The sequence below is a fragment of the Micromys minutus genome, assembly GCF_963924665.1.
Source record: "Micromys minutus genome assembly, chromosome: 12".
In the NCBI taxonomy this organism is placed as follows: Eukaryota; Metazoa; Chordata; class Mammalia; order Rodentia; family Muridae; genus Micromys; species Micromys minutus.
In genome coordinates this window covers 58,107,258-58,134,994 of record NC_137981.1, presented here as the reverse complement: position 1 = coordinate 58,134,994, position 27,737 = coordinate 58,107,258, and the positions used below count along the sequence as shown (strand labels likewise).

Here is a 27,737-nt window from a genome sequence, read left to right as displayed (position 1 = left end):
TTTCTCCCCTATAGCTAAAGGATACTTGGGAAGAAATCCTTAGAGGGTATGTACACAGTATGGTACCGAGTATGGCTTGGCCATGTAAGAGACAGTATGACATGGTTTCCTGCCCCTGAAACAGAGCCAGCAGGGCATTGGCCTCTGCAAGTGTTGATAGTTACAGTGGGTGTGAGGTTTGCTTGTGTAACAGTGTATATATTATCACGCTCCTCCTTCAGTGAATGCCCTCTCTGCCAAGGTGAATGACTCCATGACAACCAGAGACATCAGGAGTCCAGGAGGTGATGGCATGCCCATCTCAGCAAAATGGTAGATGCTGCGAAAGTCAGGACAGCCCTTAAGGATGCAAGAAAGAATGCTGAAAACAGGAGTTTGAAAATACATAATTTCTCAACTATGCAAAATATAAGGATGTGATATGAGTTGTACAAGGAGCTTCACAGATCTAAAGGAACAGAGGCAGCTGCCCTGTAGACCAGCGTGTCGGAAAGACGCTAAGGAAGGAGATAGACTTAAGGGGTGGTGATTGCAAAGCAAGATTTGTTTATGTTTTCAAAGGCAGGAAGATTCCTAAGTGCAAGGTCAGCTTGGTCCAGGCATGGTCAGAACAGTGGTTTCAGGGTGGGGTCAGCTATCCTGCCTGTATGTCTGCTATCTCTGAGAATCAAGGGGCTGCTGGGCCTTGGGATGCTGATGGGCTAATCAGAAGGGACCCTGGGGTAATGACTGAATGGATGTGTAAAATAAAAAGTGGGCTTTTGATCTGCAGGAGACAAACTACCCAAAGAGTTTTTAGAATAGCAAGAGAAAGCTGTCTGGAGTGGAGCAGAGCAGAGAGCATTGCTGTCTGGAGCAGGAGAGCATTCTGGAAAGCTGTCTGGAGCAGGAGAGCATTCTGGAAAGCTGTCTGGAACAGGGGTGAATTCTGGAAAGATGTCTGGAGCAGGAAACCATTCTGGAAAGCTGTCTGGAACAGGGGTGAATTCTGGAAAGATGTCTGGAGCAGGAAACCATTCTGGAAAGCTGTCTGGAACAGGGGTGAATTCTGGAAAGATGTCTGGAGCAGGATATAGGCCTTCAGCTTGGACCCACAATTTGACTTGAGTTGTGTGTTTTAGCCACTTCTAGACACCCCTTCCTCAGAATCCCTTCCAAGCTGAGACTAGTCCTTAGCAATATGAGGTTGTATGTTTTATCCTGGGCCGGGGCAGATGCAAGTGTGTGAACATACCCGTGGAAGCCAGAGGATAACACTGGGTGCCATTGTTTGGGCTCAGGTCCTGTCCACTGGTTTGTTTGTTTGTTTGTTTTTTTTTTTTTTTGTTTTTTTTTTTCTTCTTTCTTTTTCGTTTTGAGCTTGAAACTAGCCCCAGGGATATACCCATCGTTGCTTCCCCAGAGCTGGAATGCAACTGCACATAGCATGCCTGTGCTTGGTTTTTGTTGTGTTTAATGTGAGTTCTGGGTTTAGAAGTCATGCCTTCAAGGTAAGTACTTTACTAACTGAGCGATCTCTGTTGACTCAGAACTATGTTTTAATCAGTGATCATATTGAGAGAACATAGTTTAGGTGTAGGTATTGTGTAGGTTGGATAGATTTGTCCATGAAACATCAATGTGCATTACTTTACCTTTGGTTGTGTGACTCCTAAAGTTGATCAGACTAAGTTGCATGGTGGTGGTGGGTATTTGCATGTGTGCCAGGAAGTGTGTTTGTGTTGGGAAATATCCTTGCATTGTTCATAGCTCTAGTTTCTACAAGTGCAAATTTGCATCTACAGCATTTCCAACTCTAACACAGGCCTGAGAGTCCCTTCTCCACTTTTTCCTGTGTGGGTCCGCTTGCCTTCCTGCTCTTCACTACCAACCACTGTGGACTGCAGGAAAATTCACTTACAAATTAATAATTAAGATTTGAAGGCTGATTAACCTTTTACCCTTCACCAATAAGTCAAAAGGGGATAAGCTTACTTCTTTCTGTATCTACTTTCTAAAGTTGATGTGAAAATGCCGACTTTAATAAAGCAGTAAACAGTTTTTGTAAACATTGGCCTGTGATGTAATGATGTAATGTAATGTAACATAATGTAAACCTCGTGAGACACTAAGAGGAACCGAGCCTGTTCAGTCTGGTACCACAGACTCCTAGAGTTAAAACATACCTCCTTCTCACTGCACCTATAGTCCAACTAGCCCCTGAAGCTATAAAAACAAACTTGCCCCACCCACTCTGACAAGCCTTAAATATGGCTATTATTACTTTCAGCCTTGATGACAACTAAGTCCCCACTTGCTAATCCCCACAACCACCTGAACGGGCTCTTTAATGCTTCACTAGGAGTTGGTGATTTGACTCCTTTTTTTTTTTTTTTTTTTTTTTTTTGGCTAGGTTGTAAGACAGGACCCTCTCAAAAAGTGACAGCCAGATCTGTGTATACTCTGGAACATATCCTAACAGTTGGCACTCACCTTTTGTCTCAGCTATTAAAATCCCTGTATTTGGGAAGCAAATTTACTCATAAGTAATAAAAATGAATCTGCTCTTGTCAGTTTATTTTTTAAAAACTGAGGCCCTTGAGAACTGTCACTCATGTGGCCCACCGTCAGCCTTGGCACCATGTCTCTGTCTCAATCTGTGTTACCCTGTACTTTGATGAAGTTATCTTGCTACTTTTTTTTTTTTTTAAATGAAGGGACAAAAGGTGCTTTCTGTCAGCCCAGATGACCTGAGCCTAATTACCAGACACCTTTGCCCATGCTGTGCACACAAGTGCACAAAATAAATAATGTTAAAGAGTTTTAATTGAGTAACAAACATTTTTAATTATTTACTTTATGTACATGAGAACAATGTAGCCGTCTTCAGACACACCAGAAGAGGACACTGAATCCCATTACAGATGGTTCTGAGCCACCATGTGGTTGCTGGGATTTGAACTCAGGACCTCAGTCATTGTTCTTAACCACTGAGCCATCTCTCCAGCCTGAGGAATAAAACTTTATACTATGTAGAAAATGTCAGATTACATCTGACGACAAGAGAGATTTTGGTGATTTAGGATGATTCTGGAAGGTAAGGACAGGAAATTAGGAGTCTACAAGCTTGACTTGTTTGTTTTTAATAAACAGAAATGAAGTTAGAGCCGTGGTTTCTAGGATACATGAATGAGGGTATGTGTCCAGTTCTTTAGGACAGTGGAATTGAATCAATGTGTAAGGAAGGCTCTTATTAGAACAGATCTGTGGGGAAATAAGATCAAATATAGTATAACCCTTACTGTTTTAAGAATGACTGTTAAAAGCAGCTCTGAAGAAACTTACTTCAAGAAGATGAGTTTGTAGCTCTAATGGGAACACTTTCTGTCATAAGAGGAATACCATATTAATTTAGCCCTTAAGTGTTGGCTATTGATTTTTAATTATTTGATGCTCCCATACTGTTGCCATTTAAGTCTCCGAGAAGTCAGGAGAGTAAATAAAACGCTATCCAGAAAGAAACTATAAAACACATGGTAAATGTGACAGGAAACAAGACTTTTATGTAATTTAAATCAATTTAACTAATCTCCACATATTAGAAGAGAAGTATATGAAAAGCAAACACGGAGACGTTTAAATGAGAAGCCATACCATTTGTGAAACAACAGAAAGTTGCTCTGTCTTAGCTGTAGGCTCTTAATAGGCTGTGAGGCCACACAGCAGGCTTGAGGGCTTCCTGACAGCCCGACAGTCCTTCCTTTCATCACCCCACCTCCTACCACATTTCTCCTTTTGGAGACATGGTCTAGCCAAGCTTATCCTCAAATTCATGATCCTCCTGCTTCAGCCCCCTAAGAACTGGGATTACAGTTACCATCTGACTCCCTTTTAAATGTAAGCTAAGTTTCTTCTACATCCTATAGATGCAAAACAGGTAGTGTGCACAGTTGTTAAAGTCCAAGATTACTTCCAAACTATGTGACATAAACATATATTATGTCAAGGCTTTGGGGGGGGGCTTTTCATTTGTCTTTATAATATCAATAACATTTTTATAATACCAATAATAGTGTTAGTTGGGTGGTATCACACAAGCCAATTCTAACACTTAGGACAGAGACAGGAAGATCAAGGGCTATGTTAGAAAACTCTCTCAAAAAATTCCCGAACTTTCTCTCTTTAGCATTAATACTGAATGCTGTTGTTTGTTTGCTTTTAGGAAATTACAGTTTAATATCTTATGGAATAGAAGTAGGTTTGATCTTTCAGCCACCAACTAGAGAGCAAAGTAGGAAAGACTTGGGAGAGAAAAAGAACCTCTGTCTCACCTAAGAGACCATATTTAAGGGTTACCGTGAACTTTCATTTATTTTAATCATTTTGGAGTATGTGTATTGATTCTGGGTTTTCCCTGTTGCAGCGAGACTGACAGCTCTTTCCCCTCAATTTCCTTAGGATATATGAAAAATAAAAACTGTCTTCATCTCGACTATTACAGTGTTTGAATTGTGCATTGCTATTTCATTTCTGAGTGGAACTGGGAACTGGGACAGAATATCAAGTCCTCATACATGCAGGCACGCTGACAGCCCCAGGAGTGAAAACACACACACCACACACGCTTTTCACGGGCACAGTGAGAGGTGGCTCATGAGCTAAAATAACAGTGGCCAACTTGAGCATACTAAAATCAAATCAAACTTTCTCACGTGTTAATAACATTCAATTTGAATAACAGGTTTTTTTCCCTCCCAGGGTTTAAACTGTGGTAAAACTCAAACTTTCAGTTTTGTGGCATTAAATAACCACCATGCTGCCTCTCTCCCTGTGAGCCAGACCTGGAAGTCACTCAGGCTACTGCACATCTTCTCCATCCCCCCAACCCCCCCCCCCCCCGCAGAAAAGTACTGTCACTAGAAGAACTGTCACTAGAAGAGTGAGCAACTGGTCCCTAATGAGATTTCCTTCAGCTTTATGTTTCCTCCTAAATTGAGTGTGACTGCTCCATTGTTTAAAGTATGATGCTGGCACAGGTTTTCCAGTCTCCGTGTAAACATGATGTCTTAGGTACAGTCCCCATCTTTTCGTCCCCCAGGGGCCCTTCACCCTCCGGGCACATGGGAACAGCCCCACCCCCCACCCTGCTGTGTTCCAAGCTGGACTTGTAGAGGCAAGGTTCTAGGCCGTCCCGTGGTTGTATAACACGTCCCTTTTAGTTTTCTTTATGGCTTAGCCAAGGCTATTTATAGCAGGCCGTGGGACAGACTAATTGATGCTTATCTCCCTCGAACATGAACGTGTCACAGAAACTGAGAATTCAGAATGAATGTTCAGAAGCATCCTTGTGTAATATCTCACACTTCATCATCACAAGTGCACAAAACAGTCTTACTGTGCAAACAGAGCCATTTAACGTGGCTAGAGCCAAACCCCACTTTTCCAAAAGTAGTACTTTTTTTCCCCCAGCTGTTGGGGGGAGACAAGGTCTCACCATGTAGCTAAGGCTGGCCTGTGAGTCATGGTCCCCTGCCTCAGCTTCCCTACTGCTGAGGTTACAGGCATGTAACACTCAGCCTGTAATAACGTTAATCTTTACACCCAGCTGCCACCTCAGGGGAGTGTGGCCCACACTGACAAACGATGGCAACATTGGAAGTAAAATATGGACTCGAGTGTAGGGGTGGGGCTGATGCTAATATCCTGCTCTCCAATTGGTTCTTGATCTATCAGTAAAAAAGCCCCGGGCCAATTGCTGGGTGGAAGGAGTAGGCGGGACTTCCAGGTCCCCACAGGGAAGCAGACAGAAAAGAGAGGGAGAGTTCAAAGTGCTTTGGAGAGAGGAAAGCAAGCAGCTGCAAGGTGAGATCTCAGGTGGATGGCCAGCTGGGGATGCTGTGCAGTGACTAAAGTAACTGAGCAACTGAAGTGAGGGCAGGCGGAGAGGTGGAGCTGAGAGTATTGATAAGGACGCGCTTCTCTAGACGGGAGTAGCGCCCCGCAATTGTGTCAACAATTGAACAACTCTGTGTGTGTGTGTGTGTGTGTGTGTGTGTGTGTGTGTGTGTGTGTGTGTTTCATCCATGGATCCAATATTCTCTGGGCGGGTAGCGCAACTGGTTCCCTGAGCTTAGTAGGGGTAGCAAAGGCTGTGCACAACATCCAACCTCCAAACTGAAGCTCATTTCAAGTATAGAGTCAGAGCTCATACCTGCCTATCTTCAGAACCACTCACACCCTCTGAAAAGTAACCGCTCTCTTCCCTCTTGGCTGTCTTTTCTCTTGGCAGGAAGTGTGACTCTAAAATACCCCAATTCTCAGAATTAATACATTAAGAACATCTCTGTAGTCTGCTAAGAGGGCCGATCTCACATTGAACACATGACCATAGGAAAGACACACAAGTGAAACTGTGGCTGCTTCCCGAGAAACAAAGGAGAATGCCTTTGTCCCCAACGCTCAGTGCTCAGCCCGTCAGGCAGAGAGCTCAGAAAAACATAAGAGGCATCATGTGGTACTGGAAGGCAGAAGGCTAAAATAAGATGGTTTTTAAATGATTCTCTCATTGATAGAAGAATAAGGCCACAAAGCTGTTTAGCAGAGTTTGTTGACTCCTGGGATCCCTGTCTATAGACACTCTAATAAAATACTTGTGTTTTATCATTTCTAAAAGGAAACAAAGAAGGGAGAAGCCTGGTTACCCTGTTTTGTTCTGTAAAGGCCACTCTGTTCATTAGAACGTGCTGCCAGCCACAGGGTTAAGAACAAAGCCTTAGTTTATGCCCCCTCAATGTCTATACATGGAACAGGTAGAACATAACTTTAGTATTGGAATCTGTTTGAAATAGCATCAATAGTTTAAGACAACAGACCAGAGTCTGGTACTAATCAGCTCCTACATGCACACTAATGGCTGTACTGTAAGGAGCCAAGTGTGTCTATGAGATAATCTCCACGGGTTGTGTAAGTTGTGAATGTTTCAGATGACTCATTTTCCCCTTATATATTTATTTATTTAGGTTCTTCGAGGGGTTTCTCTGTGTAGTCCTTAAACTTGAACCCAGAAATCTGCCTGCCTCTGCCTCCCAAGTGCTAGGATTAAAGGCATGCACCCCTACACCCGGCTTCTTTTTAAAATTTCTATACATTCTTAAACAGAAGAGAATTATATTACCTACGCTTTTCCTTTTCCAGCCTCCAGGTGATTCTTTTTAAACCCCTTGGAAACTGCAGGAGGCAGGAAAGGGGACAGTATCTAATGATGCTGTGTAGTTCTCTTGAACTCTGCATATTTTAGTTCTGTGGACTAACAGTTTTCTCTCTTCCTTACTTTGGCGTGTTACGGGTGCCCAAACAGGCTTATACAGGTTACGGTGTACTGTGTGGTCAGGTCAGCTCATCATGTCCATGTTTTTAAGCACCATACACACAGCTATAGGGCAGTTGTTAATCCAAAGTCACCATTACTCACAAGAAGTTTTGGAATGTTCAGTGTCCTTGATTTCTCACACTTCATTTTTCTTGAGGTATAATTTTAATAAAGTGAGTCTTATTGTTTAAATCAGAAATGAATTAAATATGCTCTAGGATCAGCAGGAAGCCTTTTGCTTATCTAAGTCCTAGCCTTAAAAGATCATCCTGCTGCGTTTGTTCGGCCTTCGCATCGCTCCCCGAGCAGCGAGCTGTAGGCCAGACTCCATGATAACATCGTAAGGCCAAAGGGTCAAACTTTTCTAAGCAATGCAATTGCATTCCAGAACAAAACTCAGAGGTGTTTACAGAAATAGAGGCATGTCAAGCAATGTGCCTCGTCTCTGATTAAAGATTATTGGGTACATAATGAATACATAATGAAGCCAGGAAAATGACCCATAATGAGGAGAACAACAACCAAATGAAAATGACCTTATATGGACATTCGTGCCTCAACTGGCTGGAAGGGACAGAAGAGAGTATTATAGTAATGACCGACATGTTTGAATAGCAGACATATAGAACATAGTTCTACTTTCAAAAACAAAATTTTGGAGATGAAAGATGCAATATTTGGGACGAATAAAACCAACTAAATATGATTCAGGACATATTAGACATAGCAGAAGACTAGTAAATGTGAAAACCCAGCCACAGAAGTCTTCCTGGTCAAAGAGTTGAGAGATGGCTCAACAGACAAGAGCCAGCACCTCTCTCGAAGAGGTCCCGAGTTTGTTTCCAGCATTCACATGGGACAGCTCACAACTGCCTAAAAATTCCAGCACCAGGAAACGCTCAGACCTAAAGGTCATTCCCCCTCCCCCCATCCACATGTACTTTCCAACACACCCACTCCCACATCCTTAAAAGTAGTTACAAACAAAACAAGATGAAAGAATGAAGACATTAACTTTTAACAAGAGGTCAGTGAGCTATGAGATGCATTTCCAGGGGTCTCCTATACCTGTCACTGGAGTGAGCAAAGGAGAAAAAACCTACCTGTAGAAGAAAAAAATGAAAGAGTGTTGGCACAAATTTTTGAATTTGCTGGAAACTATTACAACACATATTCAAAATACTCAGGAGCAGTAAGAAACTACCCCCGGAGCACATAAAACCAAACTGTTCCAAACCAGTGATAAAGAAAAATCTTGAAGAAAAAAGAAAAGCCAAAAAAACCCCTAAAAGTTTACAACGGCTCAGAGATAACCTATGCCTAACAATGCCTTCCTTCTAAGACCAGGAATGATACAAAGATATCTGTTCTTCATCAGTCAAACTGACATAAATCTGATGAAATTCTTCATCTCTGAGAGCGCTCAGCCTCCCTATTGTCCCTCCTCCTTTTCTCAGGGAGTCCTTAGTTGGCTATGACTTTGGATTAGATTGCATGTTTTAGAACTCTATAAATGGGGAGTCACGTGGTATGTATGTGATTAGTCTGCAATTCAGGTCCTCTCAGAATCAGAGTTCATTCGGAGCCATCTGATGTTCATTCCACTTTCTTCAGTCCCTAGGGTTTCATTTCTGTATTATAGTTGTAATGGTAATTTACAACGTGGTAACATGGCACTTCGAGGTATCTGTCTCTTAACAGCGCCACACCGCCTCTCAGCACCCACAGACACCGGCTTCTTTGGACCCAGGCACCGAGGTCCACTCCACCCAGCCTGACGCGTGGCTTTACTCCTTCCCCTTGGTGTGTTGTTGCCACGTCTACACACTCCTCCCAGCTCGGTGGCGGGCTTTGTAAATTCCACCACTACACCCTTTGAACTCAATTAAGTCGTCACATCAAAGAACACACCTAAGTCCTCTGATCCAAATGGTATGATATAATTTGCCCACCTAGATAAGTCAAATGATCCTGTACAATTCCATCCATCATAAAACATTCATAACAACCTTATTCATAAAGAGATGCGCTGAGAGACACCCATGCCTGCTTCCATCTTGCCTCCTCTCCCAAATCTCCCGCCTATTCCTCCTCTTCCACTTCCTACCCCCCCCCCCCCACTGCCTCTCTACTGTCCAATCATCGCCATGACATCAACCTACACATAGTTTGTCAACAGGTTTGATAGCTTGTTTGATCTCTTGGGCTGGGCCGCATCACCTGAAGATCTCTCTCCCAAATTGTCAGCTGTTGGTGATAAGATTTTACATCTCCAGAGCAACAATCTTGAGCTCATTTCCCCATTTTCTTTCCTCCCCAAGGACAAAGATAAACCCTTGCTAAACTTGTTCCTCCTTTCAGTGACTGCTTCCCCACAGCAGCCATTTGCCTCTTGGCAGACACCCCAGCTCCTTCCCTTACTACACCTCCTTCACTACCAACCTGTGCAGAGAAAACACTTGGATCAGACACTCGAGGGAAGTGTGACAAGGTGAACGAGGAAAACCTGATTCCCTGGGGAGAGTGAATTCAAATATGATAATCTCTCTTTCCTTTAATGGTCCCTCCAGAAAAGAAAGCCGAGACCAGGACCTCAAGACAAAGACACACTGAACCCAAGGCTGACCCTACTGTGCTCATTCACGGTGAACCTTTAGCCACTGGGATGACAGATAGAAGAGCAAAGCTTTTGCTTACCTCATACCTCAGCTGGGGTTCTTGATGTGGGTGGTGTGTATTTTGTATTAAGTGAGTTTTTAGTTCCTAGGGTAAGGAAAGGCCCACAAGAGAAGAAAACCATACTGCAGTAGCCAGCAGCTTAGCCTGATTTACCAAACACCTTTCCCCACACCGAAGGCCTCTTAATGAGTCCATTTCCCTTCCCATCTCCTCCTCTACTTCCCAGCACACAGCCAGCTGGCCTCCAACTCATTCTAGCCAGGGCTAGCCTCCAACTCTTGTTCCTCCTGCTTTAGTCTGAGTGTTGGGGTTACGGATGGAAACTATCCCTGCCCGACCAAACTGCCTATCAAAATGCTTGGGAAATACCGCCCTTCCTCCTGGGCAGTTCTGTTCATTGATTTTTTTTTTAGTGTGTTGACACTATACTAAGCACACAGTCCATAAATCTGATTAGTTATTTTCTCTGGTAATCCAAGTCCATTACTGCTTTAAAATCACACACACACTTACACTCTCTTGCACATGTAAGATTTGCCCGAATTGGGTGTGGCGGTGTACCCATAGAAGGCTAAAGCAGGAAGGCTATGGGGTCTGTACTCCGCCTCTGTCTATATGGTGAGACCTTGTTTTTAAAAGCCCTTTCTTGTTCCCACATCTCCCTATTCTGTAAATTTCAGTTTTCAATCACCTCATATTACACATTCTTAGCAACTACTTAGTGGTTTTTACTTCATTTTATGTGTGCTTTTTGTGTACACCTGGCCATTCTACATAGTTACATGTGCAAAAGGCAATGCTTGAAGCACATACCTGCTGTGTGCTCCAGTGTGCAGCAAAAACCTGGACACTGGCACGATGGTGTGCTGGTCATCTCAGCACCCGGCGCACGGCACGAAGACGCTCACACCCAGCCCGGCCTGCATGGGGAGTTTTAGGCCTGGCTGTGCTATGTGAGATTCTGTCTAAAAAGAGGAGGAGGAGGAGCAACGTGGAGGAAGGAGGAAGAAGAGAAGTAGACACTCAGTAGACAGTCATATTCTGAATCTACGCTCTTTCAAGAGAACTTAGATACAAAAACTATGTATTTTTTCTATATTATTCATATAATGGATGATTTTAATAAATTCTTCAACGTTCAGCTTAAAACCAAGGAAGTTTCCTAAGAAACAGCATATAATGTTATAAAAGCAGTTATATGTTGGTAAGATTTTTTTCAGTAATGAAGTAACACAAAAACTATACACAAGCTGTTTGAGTCTTGGCATTTTCATAGAGACCTTTTATGGGAATCACGTTCCACAGTTAATATGAATAATGTGCTTTAAGAAAGTCTCTACTTCTTTTCAGACAAGTACCCTGGGTCTCTACAGTCCTTAAACTAGTCCTTATTGCCGTATGAAGGAACTGAAGTGATAGGACCCAGTGAGAGGATGACTGAGATGTGAGAACACGGCTGTAAATGTATAACTATGTTTTCTAGAATCCTTTTTCACATCCAGTGGCCCCCTCTCCACCCCCACGCAGTGTCTGCCAAGGCTAGTGCATTAGTGTCTGCTAAGGCTAGTGCATTAGTGTCTGCCAAGGCTAGTGCATTAGTGACTACCAAGGCTAGTGCATTAGTGACTGCCAAGGCTAGTGCATTAGTGACTACTAAGGCTAGTGCATTAGTGTCTGCCAAGGCTAGTGCATTAGTGTCTGCCAAGGCTAGTGCATTAGTGACTACCAAGGCTAGTGCATTAGTGACTGCCAAGGCTAATGCATTAGTGACTACCAAGGCTAGTGCATTAGTGTCTGCCAAGGCTAGTGCATTAGTGACTACCAAGGCTAGTGCATTAGTGTCTGCCAAGGCTAGTGCATTGGTGACTGCCAAGGCTAGTGCATTAGTGACTACCAAGGCTAGTGCATTGGTGTCTGCCAAGGCTAGTGCATTAGTGTCTGCCAAGGCTAGTGCATTAGTGTCTGCCAAGGCTAGTGCATTAGTGACTGCCAAGGTTAGTGCATTAGTGACTGCTAAGGTTAGTGCATTAGTGTCTGCCAAGGCTAGTGCATTGGTGTCTGCCAAGGCTAGTGCATTAGTGTCTGCCAAGGCCTCTCTAGTGATTTGCAGAGGCCGCCAGTCCTTTCCTCTTACAGTGCTTCAGGTTTCCCCAGTGAGACAGGCTGTCAGAGAGCACGATCTTCACGCCACGTCTGTCCCAGAGCGCATGAAACTGGAACTAACACACTAACACGAAACCATGGGGTATAAAACCTCAGCTTTAGATCTTTTGCTCTACTGACATCTGCACAGCAGACTCCGGCCGCACAGCACTGATAAAAACTGAGCTTGAGAACTCACTAGCCCCTTCCCACTTGTGAATTTGTACACAGTGGTGGTGGTAGTGATCACTGCGTGTTCTCACTTTTTGCCGTATCAGAGGAACTTCAAATGCTATTGTCCTGTTAGCTACAGTCATTATCTGACTAAAGCATGCCAGAGTAACAAGAATGGTGTCCGTTATGTGAGATGCTTCCCTAAAACTCTTTGTGGGCTGGGGGTGGGGCAGAGCTTAGTAGGTACAGCAGTTGCATACCCAAAGCCTTGGCTTAATCCCTGACACCTGTCGTCCAGGAACTCAGGGAGTTACAGATCACCTTTAGTTAAATATCAAATTCTAGGCCGGCCAGGGATACATGAAACCCTGCCCCACCCCCAAAAAACAACGAAAAGCCCACCAAACCTCTCCCCTCAACAGTCTAGAGCAGATCTCAAAGAAATCTTGGAGCATTCAGGTCTAAAAGCTTGTGCGAAGAAATGCCCCCCAAACCCCTTCTGAACTACGCAGTTACTTCAGGAACACGCAAATCTGCATCATTACTTATTTTTGAGTTGATTATGCAATTAGTCTACCTTCAATGTACCTATAGCGCACAATTTTAGTGGGTAGTGTTTACATTATAACATACGTGAATATATTTTAGTTGAGAGACTATGTGTGTGTGTGTGTGTGTGTGTGTGTGTGTGTGTGAACACTCCTCCCGGGAGTGTGATATGGTATAGCCAAACTGAGTCCCGCTACTCATGGGTTTTACTGTGGATGAGCACTAAGAAGTGTAATGGCACTTTGTGTGTTTGTAGTCACAGAACGGTGACACGGTATTCACTAGAAACCCCAAGAGGAAGGCTGCAGAGGTGGCTCAGTGCTCACCGCTCTTCCGGAGGACGGGACCTCTGTACCCAGCACCCACACTGACCACACGACTGTCTGTAATTCTTGTTTCAGGGGATCTGACGCCTTCTGGCCTCCACAGACACCCGAATACACTCACACATACAGTGAGACAAACATAGTTAAAAAACATAAAATGTCTTTTAGAAACAAAATCAAATCTTAAGAAACTTCTAAGAAAATGGAATGGCCAGGCCTTTTTTCTTGGATTTGTTTAAGATGCAACCATCACTGGTTTTGTGTCTGTAACAAGTGTGTTAAGAGCTCCCTCTTCTCCAAATAGCTAGCAAGGTAAATTAAAGCAATATTATCCTCAGCTATAAGGGTACTTTTCTCAGCTGTTCTAACAAGCTGGGTTGCATAGCCCCACTCTTCCCATTTTTAACTAGCACGTTATCATATTTGACTGTGATGCCTTGGCGCAAGCCATACTGTGCTGAAAGTCATTTCTAACTCCTATATTCCTTCAGACTCCAAACTGACCCTGGAGAGCTGCCTGGAGCAACTTCAAGACTTAGAAACATGTCCAAGAGGACGTATGCACTAGCACACGCCTCTGAGAGGAAGTATGCACTAGCACATGCCTCTGAGAGGAAGTATGCACTAGCACATGCCTCTGAGAGGAAGTATGCACTAGCACATGCTAGGCATGGAAGTCAGAGCACGGTTATTGAGAGTTGGTGTTCTCCTTCCATCGTGAGTTCCAGAGACTTTGTCGACTACCGGTTTTCGAGATGAGCACTGTTAACCTACCCATGAGCCATCTGGCCAGCCCAAGAAGAGTCTCTTACATGTTAATTTTCAGTAAAAAACAGAATGAAAGATTGTTCTTTATAAATTTTCTTTTGTTTATGTTTTTTTAGATTTGTGTTTTGCCTGATTGGATATTAACGTGCCATGTGTTACGTTACTAACTTACAGACAGTGTAAGCTCTCTTTTGGTTTCTGGGAACTAAACCTGGGCCTCTACAAGAGCAATAGTACTCTGAACTGCTGAGGTACTTCTCCAGACCCAAGAACGTTTCTTGCTACCTTCCTTTGTTTTGGCTAAATGTGGCCTTCAGGTAAGATTCTGTGATCTGATGTCACCAGTAAAACAGGGGTTTCTTGTGGAAATGACTTCTGAGAATACTTACCTTATGGGTTGTTAGTCTAACTGATTTATGCTAGTGTCTGCCTGGTTCGTATCTTGTAAATGGTAGCCACTGTAATAACAGAACAGCGCTAGGACCTCATCTGCCATATGCCTTTTATACTGGTTTATTGTGTGACATCTCACAAGCTGTGAGTATGGGGACCAGAGGCTGACACTGTCTTCCCATCGCCTTTCACCTTATTCTCCTCTTCTTCCTTCCTTCCTTTCTTTTTTCTTCTTAAGACAAGGTCTCTGATCAAATTTGGAGCCTACCAACTTAGACTTTTGCTGCTAGCAAGCGCCAGTATTCGCGAGTCTCCACTCCTCCAGCATTGGGGTTAGAGGCATGTGCAAATATGCCCAGCCCTTCTTAATATGGGTTCTGGGATTGAAGTTAAGTCTCCATGCTTTCAGGGTAAGCAGCTTAGGGACCGAGCATACCCCTCTTGCCTCACATTCATTCCTATATAGACAACAACCAGAAAAAAGAAAATGAAGTGTAATATAGTTAAGCCAAGGAGAGCTTCACATAAGGAATGGGACCAGTCCAAGAACGGAGGGTAAGAGAGAGGAAAACGGGGAGAGGGTATATTACAGGCAGCAAAGCTGGGGGGTGGGTAGAGTCATCTGATTCTTTTAACACGGGACATGGAGCTACCAAATTTAGAGTTTGCTCTGCAGGGTTTCGGTCCCTTGCTGGTTCAGCGTTTCCTCACTACCCTCAGGTTCTTTCCTTTTGGAATGGTAATATACATTCTGTGCCACCATACGTTGTAAGTATGCGGTTTACTTTTAATGGGGGATGCAAGTAAGAGGTTGTCTTGAGTCTCAGACACTGGGCTTTATACTTTCAAACGGTTTGAACAGTGTTAAGACTGTCACTGAAAAGCTATGGGATCTTTAAAGAAACGGGACTAAGTTCCCATTATGACATGGCCATGGACCTCTGGGGACAGGGAGTTGAAGGGGGTGGCTTGAGTAAGAACAGCTCCCACAGGCACATCCATGGTCCCCAGGGTGGAACCGGCTGAACAGACTCAGAGGTGTGGCCTTACTGGAGACTTATCACCGGGGCTGGGCTTTCAAGTTCCCTCCCTAGTGCCTGCAGTTTGAGATGTGAGCCAAACTCTTTTCTAGACAATTTCTTCTACATTAATGCGTGGGAGCCCCCAGGCATATGATTCTATCTTTTTATTTCTTGTTTGTGGGGATTCATTTCCACCCAAAGTCACCTCACCTACGTTTGCTGTGTTTACATTTTGTGACACGTATGTTCTTAGGCGTTTTCGGACTTGTGTTCTGTCCCAGATGCTTCTGTTGAGCTCGGGGTTCTGATTCATCGGCATGGCCAGCAACTCACATGAACGAGCACATTTAAACCACATCTCGTTTCTTCAAGTTTGCTTTTCTCTGTATCTTGTCAGATGTCGGTAAGTTGCACAATTTCAGTCCAGTGCGAGGTTACACACAAACTTGAGACATTAACTCCTCCTCTTTCTTTCCTTTACTGCTGCCTCCCAGCAACAGCCCTCTTAGCTCTGTCTCTGTGTCCCTGTGCTTGGTGCCCTGACACAAATCTACTGTCACGTTTCCGACTGAATTCCTTTTGTGGCCCATCGGTGAAGAATGGGGAGAGGAGAAGTTAGAGTCCAGGAGAGGGGAAGGAACCTGTAAACATTACTCCAGTATCTCCTCAGCTGGCCTCTCAGCCACAGGGCAAAGGGCCAGCGCTGCCCCCTGCAACTCCCCAGTTCTCTTTGCCTACCCAGAAGCAAGAGGGCAGTAACTGTGAACATGGGTTGTTCCTTTATTTTGGTAATGATTTCCTTTTTCAGTCTTACACTGTTTGACTAAATGCTTCTTCCTCTGTCTCTCTGCCCGGAGACGGTCTCACTATGCGGTCCTGGCTGGCCTAGAACTCACTGTAGGCAGACTGGCCTCAGGCTTGGGGGATGGTGGATCATACCAGGAAGTATGGTAAGATAGAGTGGGGTCTGAGTCCCCAGAAAGTCAGCATACATACCTGAGTACGCCTCCCTGCTCTCTGCCAAATTCCTGACCTGCCACACTTCCCACAACAACAACAACAAAACAAACAACATAGAGGCATAGAACAGAGTTGTCCATGTAATTGAGGTATCTAGAGAGAGGCCCTGTAAAAGGATCTGACCTCAGGTCCACCCTGAGATGTTGGTCCATTTTCCACGATGAACAACAGTAAACAGTTTGGAACCAAGGACTATTATCTATCACTGCCTGGGGAGAGCACAGAGAAGACCTTCCTGAGGACAATCACCACAGAGCTAAGGAGGAGCTTCCTGCCCCAGTCCAGGGCCCTCAACCTGACACTTTGTTCCTGACTCCTCTGTGCAGCCCCCAGCGGCAACGGGGGTCAGGGGTCAGGGAACACACCAGCCCACTGTGCTTTCCCACCCCGAGCAGTGTGTTGGTGGTTCCCTGAGGCCTCACATTGGTGGTGCTGGAATAGCCCAGTCAAACTCCTGTCTCACCTCCCCCAGGAGCGTGTACGAGGGCGAACACGGTCCCACACAGACTCATGGAGACTGTCCTGCCTACGTCCTGCCTTCTGAGTGCTGGCACTAACGGTGTGTGCCCCACGCCAGGCAACACACGACTCTTCGGCTCTGTGGATGTCTTATTCAGAAGCAGCCACATTTAGAACAGAATTCAATTTTCTATGGCCTACAGTTTTTGTGATTAAACCCGTCTTCAATCTCCCATCTTTTCCTGTGTAACTCATCTGGCTTCCAAATTTACCATTACTGTTATGAGGACTGAACCTTACACACGGCTCACAAACACTATCACTGAGCAAGACGCTCAGCCTGGTCCTCCTGCCTGCCTCCCGCAGGGCCTTTGCAGACACTGTTCTCTGTATCTAAGTTGCCTGGGTCTTTGCCAAGTTCAGGTCCTCTCTCTATTCAGTTCTCTTCTCAAAGTCGGACCTTCAGCCTTCTAACAACTCCATCTAAAGCAGTGGCACTCAGCCTTCCTAACGCTGCGACCCTTTAGTTCAGTTCCTCTGTTGGTGACCCCCAGCCATAAAACGATTTTCACGGCTACTTCATAACTAATTTTGCTATTGTTATGAACTGTAATCTAAGTATGTGATAACGCAGGATAACTGATGTGTGACCCCTGGGGGTTGGGCCCACAGGTTGAGATCTACCGGAAGTAGATTTCTAGTTTCCGATCTGGGATCGTCTCAGCCTCACTCCCTGCCACACTAATCTGTTCCTTCGCTGCCATATAACATGAACTTTATAGAGGCAAAGGTCCCTGGCTCGGAGTTAAGGAACTGGAGAGGCTGGAGCAAGTACTGGGGAAAACAGACCAAAGTAACTGCGAAGGGGACACAGTCCAAGTAAGAAGACGCTGTACATACTCATCTAGTACAAAACGCGAGTGTAATACACTGCACTTAATGGTGTAACAGAAGAGCGTGTCCCAAAACTAGTGAACAAACTGTATCTGCGGAAAATGCTTTTAAAAGTGGGCAAATCTTCAATTTTGAGGCCTAAGCCTGCACGTCGCGAGATCTGGGATGAGAGGCCGGAGCTCCCGTACCTCGTACCTCGCTGTGGATAGTCAGGTGTGAAAAGAAGGGCATCGAGCTGACTTTACTCTTCCTCTAAGCAATGGTTCCTCAGAAAATAAAAACCCCTGCAGTTTTCATCAAAGGCAGCAGAACCTTAAACTATCCCAACTAAGTGACTGCCACCCAGGAGTTAATGGAGACAGTAGCCAAGAAGATGGTTCAGTGGTTGCTGAGTGATTGCTGCCAAGTCTGATGTTTACGTCTGAGCCACAGGATCCACAGAATGGAAGGATGGGAACAGACTCCTGCAAGCTGTCCTCTGACCTCCACATGTGTACCACAGCACACAGGAACACATGCACGCGGGCACACACACACACACACAAATAATGTCATAAAAATGCAAAAGGCAAAGATATATGAATATATCATATATACATTATATTATATATTTGATATATTATATACATGGCAAAAATAGATCTGAACATAGATCAAAGCCACATGATAATGAAATTAAGATTACAAAAAAGAACTTAAAAAAAAAAAAAAAACCGAAAAGAACTAAAACATCTCGGAATCATACTTTTCATGGAGGTGAGTCTAAATCTTGTAATAGGCAGATAATAGCAATTTTTTTTTACTTTAGCAACTAAGGTCATTTTTGGCACAGAAATATTTTTCTAAATGTTCAGAAATTTCTCTTCAAACTCCACCCATGAATTTTTGGTCATATTTATAATGGACACATCAAGGTTTATGGTTAACATAAGGACTTGCTCACATATATTTTAGTTGACTTTGAAAATTCCTTTTAGAAAATAAACCACAGGGACTGGGGAGATGACTCAGCAAGCAAAAACATTTGCTATCCAAGCAAAAGGGCCTGGAGTCTGACTCTCTAGAACCATATAAAACTTGGCATGACCATATCCCACACCAGCTCTAACTCCTGTGTTGGTAGTTGGAAACAAGCAGATCCTGGAATTTGCTGGTCAGCCAATTTTGTCAAAATAGCAAGCTTCAGGTTCAGTGAGAGACTGTCTTAAAAACCAAAGGAAAGAGCAAAATAAGACACCCAAACCCTTTCTTCTAAGTTCTACAAGCACATGCATGGGAGCATACACCACAAACACTCCAAATTGTATTTTGAACCCATAGAAAGGCATTTCTTTACTATAGAAAGGTAAAGAAAAATAGCACAAGGAGTTTGAATTATTCTATTCAAATGAACAGTTAGGCCATACTTACTTTTAATTATCACTAGCTACAACATTGTTGTTATTAGCTTATACATGTGATTTGAGGCTTATATATCTGAATGCTTGATTCCCAGTTGGTGGAACTTTTTGGGAAGGATTGGAAGGTGTGGCCTTGTTGGAGGAGGTGTATCTGTGGGGGTGGGCTTTGAGGTTTCAAAAGCCAATGCTTTTCCCAGTGTGTCTCTGTCTGTTAGTCAGTCCCTCAGTCTCCCTCCTCGTCTCCTGATTATGTCTCAATAATGAGTTCCGTTACTGCTCCAGCACCATGTCTGATTGTCTACTGCCATGCTCCCTGCCATGACGGTCACGAAGGCTAACTCTTTGAAATTATAAGTCACACATAACGACTTTGCCTTGTTCATGGTGCTTTAACACAGCAATAGAAAAGTAACTAAGACAGTAATATCATGGCTTGTATTTGAACCCTTAGCAAGCCAGTTTTACTGTAGGATAGTGTTATATTCTCTCTCTTGTTTTTGTTTTTGCTTTATTGAGACAGGTCTTCTCTGTGTAACCCTGGTTGTCCTGGAACTTGATTTGTAGATTTGAACTTGTTTCTGCCTCCCAAGTGATGGGATTAAAGGCAGCTACATTTTTAAGTGCCAGTTTATAAGCTTTAAAAAAAGAAAAAAGAAAAAAAGAAAACACTTGTTAGGTAGCTAGTTTAAAATAACTTCCTCAGTTCTTACTGGATCTGAGACATCAAGACAACTCCACTTCCAGTTCCTTTTGTGTTATTGCTAATGTGCTGTCACATTCTGTAGCCAGGTGTCCTGTTAGAGTCACTATTGCTTTGATAAAACACCATGACCAAAAGCAAGTTGGGAGGGGTTTACTTGGCTTACACTTCCACACCAGTTGGGACAGGAACTCAGATTGGGTAGGAATGTGGAGGCAGGAGCTGATGCATGGGTAGAGGAAGGGTGCTGCTTACTGGCTTGCTTCCATATTAAACTAGAATTAAACTCACTGGGCCCATATTAACTACAAGTCCAGTTTTATGTTCTTTCCACAATTATCCCACAGCCTTAAAAATCCATTCCCATACATATTCCCCAGGTTTCTGCCTGACGAATGAACACTCACCAAGTGTGTTAGTAGTGTATCGTACCTCCTCGTGCACTTTCTAGCTCCTCTCTGGGGGCCTTAACTGGTTATGGGTCTAGAGGCAACTACTGTGGGTACTGAGGGGGAGCAGCAGTATCTTGTCTGCCATATTCTTTTTCAGAGAAACTCACTGCTGGCTTAGCAGACAATGAAGGATTAATTTCCCTAGTCAAAGGCAGAAGAGTCCGTATTTCAGGGGCTGGGGTGGAAGCACATCTGCTGAGGTTGTAGACTACCTTCCCAGGCTAAGACCCTTGAGAATCTCAGGGTTCAGAGATCCATCCCAAGTTACAGGATTCTGTAATTTCCCGACGAATGCTCTTCCTGTAAACAGTTGATCTCCTCCAAATGCTATGACTTGAATTTTCAGTGTAATTCGGTTTGGTTTTCTATAATGTGAGCTGTAATGGCTGCTGGAGAGGGGATTCACTTCCGGGGCACACTTACTGGAGAGCAGATTCACTTCCAGGGTACACTTATAAACCTTTAGACTGCTTCTGTGCACATGGAGCTGGCCATTTTATCACTACGGTCACTGTCCTTAAATATATTCCAAAACAATAGAAGTTGGTTAATTTCTTCTTCTGTTTTTAATCACAGAGTTCATTTTTTTTTTTTTTTTTTTTTTTTTGGTCAGTTTATCTAGATATGGTAGGAGCAATCAACCAGCACCATCATCTTTCCTTATTTTTCCACAAACTGTCAAAAGTTTTATGTACAGACTCACCAAATCTGTTGCCTCTCACAATTGGTGAATCAGAATAAATGAATACATTTGTCTCCTTAAGTTTGTAAAATACTTCACACCACAGGCTTTCAGTACTGAGTTTCCAGGAGAGGCTTCAGTAATTTGTTGGCGAACTGAAAATCCTAATCCAGATACTTAAAACATTCATCTGTATACTTCTGGTGTTCTAGAATCCCTTCTGGCACCAAAACTCTGCAATTAGTCAAGGTTTTCTAGAGGAAGAGAACTTCAGAATGAAACCATAGATGCACAGAATGGCGTACAGGTTGTGTCCAGCTAGGCCAACAATGGCTGTTTACCAGTGGAGGGTCCACAAATCCAGTGGGTGTTCAGGCCACAAGGCTCAATGTTTCAGCTGGTCTAATGCCAGTGAAGGAATGGACTCGTTAGGAGAGCAAGGGCAAGCTTCCTTTTTCCATGTCCTTTTTATAGGCTGCCAGTAGAAGGCATGGCCCAGACTAAAGGTACATCTTCCCACCTCAAAATATCTGGATTAGATGTATATCCTCCTATCTCAAAGATCCGGATCAGAAGTGGGTCTTCTCACTTCAAATGATTTAATTAAGAAAAAAAAATCCTTCACCAGTGTGCCCAGCCATTTGGGTTTATTAACTCCAGTTGTAGTTAAGTTGACAACCAAGAACAGCCACCACTCCAGGGCCACAAGCATTCTGGCATATGGAAAAATAGCATTTGAAAATCTTTATGGTAGTTTGGTTGAGACTGTTCCTCCTTCAGGACTGCATTATGTCATCCAAAGTGTTTACTTAAGCTCCTCTGGGCTGCCTCCATGGCAGCTGTGACATCACAGAAAGTCGAAGGGTTTGGGGCCGATAACAAAGTATGTTAATGTAATGTGAATTCGGTGTCCATTAAAAAAATCACTCCTGTATAAGAAACTTTAAAAAGGAGTTTTTAAGAAGCTACTTCAAAAAAGAAAACAAAACAAAACAAAAAACAAAAAAAACCACTAAGTGATCTACAAAGGACTCATAACTACATATTTTCTCACTATGTGGATGTTCTTAGTTTTTAAAGATCTATTTTTGTTATTTTTAATTATATGTATATGTGTGTGTGCACGTATGCATATGTGCTTTCAAGTGCCACAGAGGTACCACATGTTCCTAGGACCGGAGTCACACGCAAGTTTCCCACCATGGGTGCTGAGAAGCAAACTCCAGACTTCAGAAGAATTGTACATGCTCTTAACAGCCATCTCGCCAGCCCTGGGATGTACTTATTTTAAAATGTGTATAGTATGAGTGTACAGTGCTTTTGACTTGTAAATATAATTATGCATCTACAAAAGTGTTTTTGAATTGCCTTTAGGAGGATACGAATTATTAAAATAGCCCAACCACTATTTTTATCTCTAAAAAGAAGCATATTTAATCTAACACCAAAGATACATAAATAACAGAAGCTTTTGCAAATTGCAAAAGATGCCAGGTTTTAAAGAACATTTTATTTACCTTGACAAAAGTGTTACTTCTCCCCATTTACCAGGTAACTGTTGACTAGTAGCGTTTGCTCTGGAAACGGTGTTGGGGGGGGACGGTACATCAGCTTTCTTTCCCAGTCTTTTCAGTCCTACTGTTTTTGAGACAGTCACATTCTCTACCACATGCTGATCTTGAATTCACAGTAGTCCTCCTGCCTCAGCCTCCCAAGTGGATTACAGGCACTCAGCACCATGCCTAGCTCTTTTTGGTCTTATGAGGGAAGTAGCAGCTTCTCTCTATTCTCAGGTAGCAGGACTGAAGGCCGACAGGACCACAGCCACACACTAAGGACACCATCGTTTTCACTCAGTCTTAGCTTTTAAAGCCTTCTCCTGCTCCAGACTTGCCCTAAGTGTGCGTTCCTCCTAGCTAACTAGACAGCCCCCTGGTCCTCTTAGCCCTCCCACATGGCTTGAGCTACCACTTATATCTCAGTGACCACATAGATCAGGCTTCACACCAACCTCCCTGGGAAAGGTCCCGATGGTGTAAAGATTTCTTCTCCTGGTCCTCCATACTATCGCACTTACCCAGAGGCAGGGCTGCGCATCCCCGGACTTCAAACAGCTAATGGCTTCTCTTGGAGTCTTCTCTCCAGCCCTCTGTGTCTGGGTACATGGCAGTGGTTCTAACAGTTTCTATCTTAGCTCACAATTCTTTTACATTCCATCTTTTAAGTCTCCAGGATCCTGACAAGGCATATGTGACCAACTGTTACTCCCACCAAACATCTTCTGGAGGCCTTCCCTTTCTCACAGGTTTTGAGCAGATATCACAAGAACCCTTGGAAATTCCGTGCTAAATTTTCTGTTGACTTGTAGGAGAAAAAAACAAAACAAACAAAACACACCCATTGCCCCCCCCCCAAAAAAAAAACATACATATTTTTCCTAAAAGGCTAAAAAAACAAAAATAAAAACTTCCATTCAGGTACAAATACGAATTTCTCAGCACGGTTTATGAGGAGTAATGAAGGCCCTGACCATCTGTCCAGCTTCCTTCTTACCTTTCAAGACCCACCCTGCACCGCCCCCACACTTACCCAGCAGGCCCCAGTGTGCACTCTGTTCCCTTGTGGACACTCGGTTTTATTCTTAGCCAACCTAACCACCCAGGAAGTCACCATATTTCTTTCAAGAGACTCGCGGGTGACACCATCTGTGTGAAGCGGTGGAGGCTAAGAGCTCACTCAACTCTTGTGTACGGTGGGCAACCTCACAATCTTTTCACAGCCTATGCCTCTCGGATCTCTGAAGCGAGAGCCAGGGGAAGAGGGTGGGAATGTAGGAATTAAAATCATAAAACCCAAACAAGCAATAACTTTACACACCAGAGAAGAAAAGCACGTGTTTTTGTTGTACTTTTTTGGAAGAAATTGGGTGATAAACATGAAATTTATAATCTCAACAAACCAGGCTTTTGACGATAAACGTCACGCACACCTTCCTGTTACAGAATACTGTGCGGAGACTTTGTCAGCGTTTAGTTTCCCTTATTTCATTTCCAATATGGGTATTCCATGCTGCGGGTGTCTGGGAGAGCCGCTGTTTCTTCACCTCTCCTGGTTCAGTAATCTCCACCCAAAAGCCAATTAATGGTCAGGACAGTCCCCAAATTCTCCATTTACTCCGGAAAACGCTTCACTGTTCTAAGGAGTCTTCTGAACTAGTGTCTTACAACACAGATTCTAAGAAGCACATATTTTTCTTTCTGACGACTTTACATTGTTGCTTCTTAACAGAGATCTTTGCTATAGGGCGCCCCATCCCAGCGAAGCGTATTTCCCTGCTCTTAACTCATCTACCTATAAATAGCGCCGCTCACCGAGCTGAGTCACCAAAACCCAGAGTTTACTCAAAATAGCTCTGAAGGGCTGCTGGAATCCAGTGGCTCCAGCGGTGACAGATTGACCACACGCCCATCAAGCGGGGCCGTGGAGCAGAGCCATAGAACTGGCTCCTAACCACCAGGCGCCCAGAGGGCTAGTCAGGCGAGTAAGACCCTAGTCCCTGGGATGGCGAAGCTCGGGAACCAGCTGGTGGCCAGATTCCGCCTGGACCGAGCAGAGTCCTCCCGCCCTTTCGGAGCTGGGAGCCGCGGGGGGCCGGCACCGCCCTCGCCCACTGCACACACAATGGGGCGCGTCCAGGGGCCGCCCGGCTGCAGCTTCGGACCAACCCCTCCGCCCCCGCCGGACCCCCGGCTGTTGCTAAACCACCTGATGACCCCCGACTACTGCCCACCCTCACGAGGGTGCCGGAGCCCTAGGAGCAGCAGCCTTGGGGGTGGGGGTGGGGGGAAGAAAACGGAAGTGCCACCCCCTGCAGGCAGGGTGGTGACGTCACCCCGCCGCCAGCCTGTAGCGGGGGTGGCTGCCCATCACGTGATCCACGCCCCTCCGAATCCCGCGCGCGCGCGCTTCCCCCCTCCTCCAACCAGACTCCCACCTCTCCCGCCTCCTCTGCCCAACTTTCGCCCTCCCGGCTCCCCTGTCAACAGCGCCAGCTCCGCCCTCCCCTCGCCTAGGCGCCCCCACCTACGGCGACGCAAAGGGCTCCTGAGCTCAGGTCCCCACTCCCCGAGCGCGGGGTACCCCTTCTCAAACCCTGTTCCCAAATCCAGGCGCTCAGAGTGCGTGGGCCTCCGGGGTGCAGTGGAGGCGGCGACCACAATTCTCCGCTCATTCCTCCCACCGTGGACCAGGCGGACTCTGCAGGTCTGCGTGCAAAGGGAACCGAGAGACACGCACGGCCTCCCGGGAGCCCCCTCCTCTCACCCTGCGGTCGGCTCTGCCCGCCAGCCCTGCCCAGCTTCGTCTCCCGTGGGGGCCACGCGCAGACAGATGACCTTCTGGAGCCCCTCACTCTTCTCTCCGTGCTCGCCAGGGTTACAGCTCTTTTTTTTTTTTTTTTTTTTTTTTTTTTTTTTTTGGGCTGTCGCTGCTCCTCGTTCTATTTTCTTACCCCCCTGCCCCCCGCACGGTTCCCTTCTAAAAGTGGAGGTTGGAGGAGGGAGGAAAGAAGCCAGAGTGGAAAGGGGCGGTGCGCACTGACCTGTCAGCGACGGAGGAAGACCCCTGGTCTGGGCGAGCTCTCCAGCCAGTGGGGGCACTGGAGCGCAGGGCTCGAGCGGAGCGGCGGCTGCGCTCGGCCAAGTGTCCCCTAGGCTGGTCTGCGCCGCCCTGTCCCTCGGTGCCGCGCTCCCCGCCCCAACATCGGGGTCCAGGGAACCCCCCAGCTCGATTTTTTGTGCAGTTTCAGCAAAGCTCCGAGGAAGTTGCTCCTTTTGTTCCACTATTTATAGATTGCGTCAACATTGCGAAAAGAAGAAGGCGGAGCGGTGGCCCCTCCCCCGCCCCTCGGCCCGCTCCCAGGAGAGAAAAGCCCCAGCACACGACCTAAGTACACAGCGCGCCAGCCGCCCGCCCCCGGGCCTCCTGCTCGCCACTTCCCCCTCCCCCCGCCTGGGCCCGAGCGCTGCCAACCCCGTCACGTGCCCTCCCGGGAAAACCAGCTCCCCCGGGCTGTGCGCCGCCCGCCTGGTTCCGTGGCAGCGGCCTCCGCCCTGCGGCGCTCCCCAGCTTGTGGCTGGGGTCGCCGGCCTGGGTGGAGGGCACGACCTGGGTACCCACACTCTGGCCACTCGACGGGGGATCCCCCAGACCCGCGCCTTGCGCTTAGTGGCCCCGAGCGTCCCGCTGGTTTACCCCTAGCCCCTGTCTCTAGGAGCGCCACCGCCCTACTTGCAGAGAGCGCGCGCGTCTGGGCCTGGCTTTGGAGCCCACGGCCTGGACAAGTCCCCCTGTCCCCTCGTGCGGCCGCACCCGCGGGCGTTGGCTCGTTAGGCCTCGCTCCCCCGAGATGGCCAACAGGCGTGAGGGGTGCGGGGGTGGTTCGCTGCAGCTCCCGGGCAAAAGCGCGGGGCGCGGGAAGCGCGGGGCGGACGCTCTCGATCCGCAGGTGCAGCTCCCTTCGAGCTAGCGTCCCCTCGCCTTCCCAGCCGCCTGAAGACCCGGGAATTTGCGCACCCGCTCCTTGACAAGGGAACGCGACTATTGGGGACTTAACTCTTCGGTTACAGAAGTGACTGGGGCAAAGCATTAGAAGTTGCCTCTAAGCGCGGAGGACGAAGTGATAGGCCCCTCCGAACGCCGAAGTGAAACTGAGCGCCCTGCTGGCCTAAAGCCTAGGCGGAGGGCTCGGGGTAAACAAAAAGTGCGATAAACACCAAAGGAAGGCCTTACAATAAAGCCAAACATAAGTGGTTGGTTTAGGCGTAATTAACTTCCGTACTTTCCGGTCCCTTTCCTAAGTGGCTCATTTGGAAGGCGGTTGTGCTTTGCAGGATCAGAATATAGCAAGTTCACTGGTTCAGGAAAACAGGCTCAGCTCGGATGAGAACAGGAAACGCGTCGGACCTTTCCCGGCAACTGGAGAGTAGTAAACACTCTGGGAGAACTCCCTGGTCCCAAATCCCGACCCCCACCACTCTTCAACCCGGGCCTCTACCCCCTGTGGAGGCTTGGAAGCTGGGTAGAGGGTGGGTCCAAACTTGGTAGAGCTTTTCCAACTGTTCGTTGGGGAGGAAATAGATTTGCCTAGAGTTGAAAAACCTTTCCAGATCTAGGCCCCTTTTCTTTTTCTTTATTTCTCTACCCCCCTCCTCTCTTTTTTTAAAGGAGAAACTTTAGATCCCAAAGCCTAGAACGTGGCTTCCGAGTTTGCTGTGTGTGTTTGCTAAAAGAAGGAAGTGAGACAATATGAAGTGAACCTTTGCAGTGGTCGCTTCCTTTCTAAAGTTTGGAACTGCAGGCCTGACCGTCTTTGGTCGCCCTCACCTAGGGATGCAGAGTCTAGGGCGGGAGCTCACTCTTTCCCATCCTCTCTGCGATGTATCCGAAGGCCCCAAACTACCCACCCTCCCTTTCTCCCCTGCTCATTTTTGCAGCATTTGGAAAACAAGCCTCTTAGGAAAACAAATTCGTTTCTTTGACACTTTGGTCACACCAATACCTACAAATTACATTTCTTTGCATTTAGTTAACTAGTCAGGGCCTCCTGATCCTTCCCACCCCTGCAAGAGTTTGTCAAGGCGCGGTCATGGTTGCCTTCCCGGTCCCCGGGCCAAGGCTTAGGGTCTCAGCTATTGTGTCAAGACACCGACTTTCCACCCCCACTCTGTT

At 45.8% G+C, this 27,737-nt stretch overlaps 1 long non-coding RNA gene across 1 annotated transcript in view; it reads right to left on the bottom strand.

Annotated features, from left to right (window-relative positions):
• The window catches only part of LOC308428214, a 44,645-nt gene extending 18,809 nt beyond the window's left edge, over positions 1 to 25,836 (bottom strand). The window contains exon 1 of the long non-coding RNA XR_013975282.1: positions 25,609 to 25,836. This is a non-coding gene — a long non-coding RNA (uncharacterized lncRNA). The remainder of the gene's footprint in view (positions 1 to 25,608) is intronic.
• Positions 25,837 to 27,737: the final 1,901 nt, after the last annotated feature.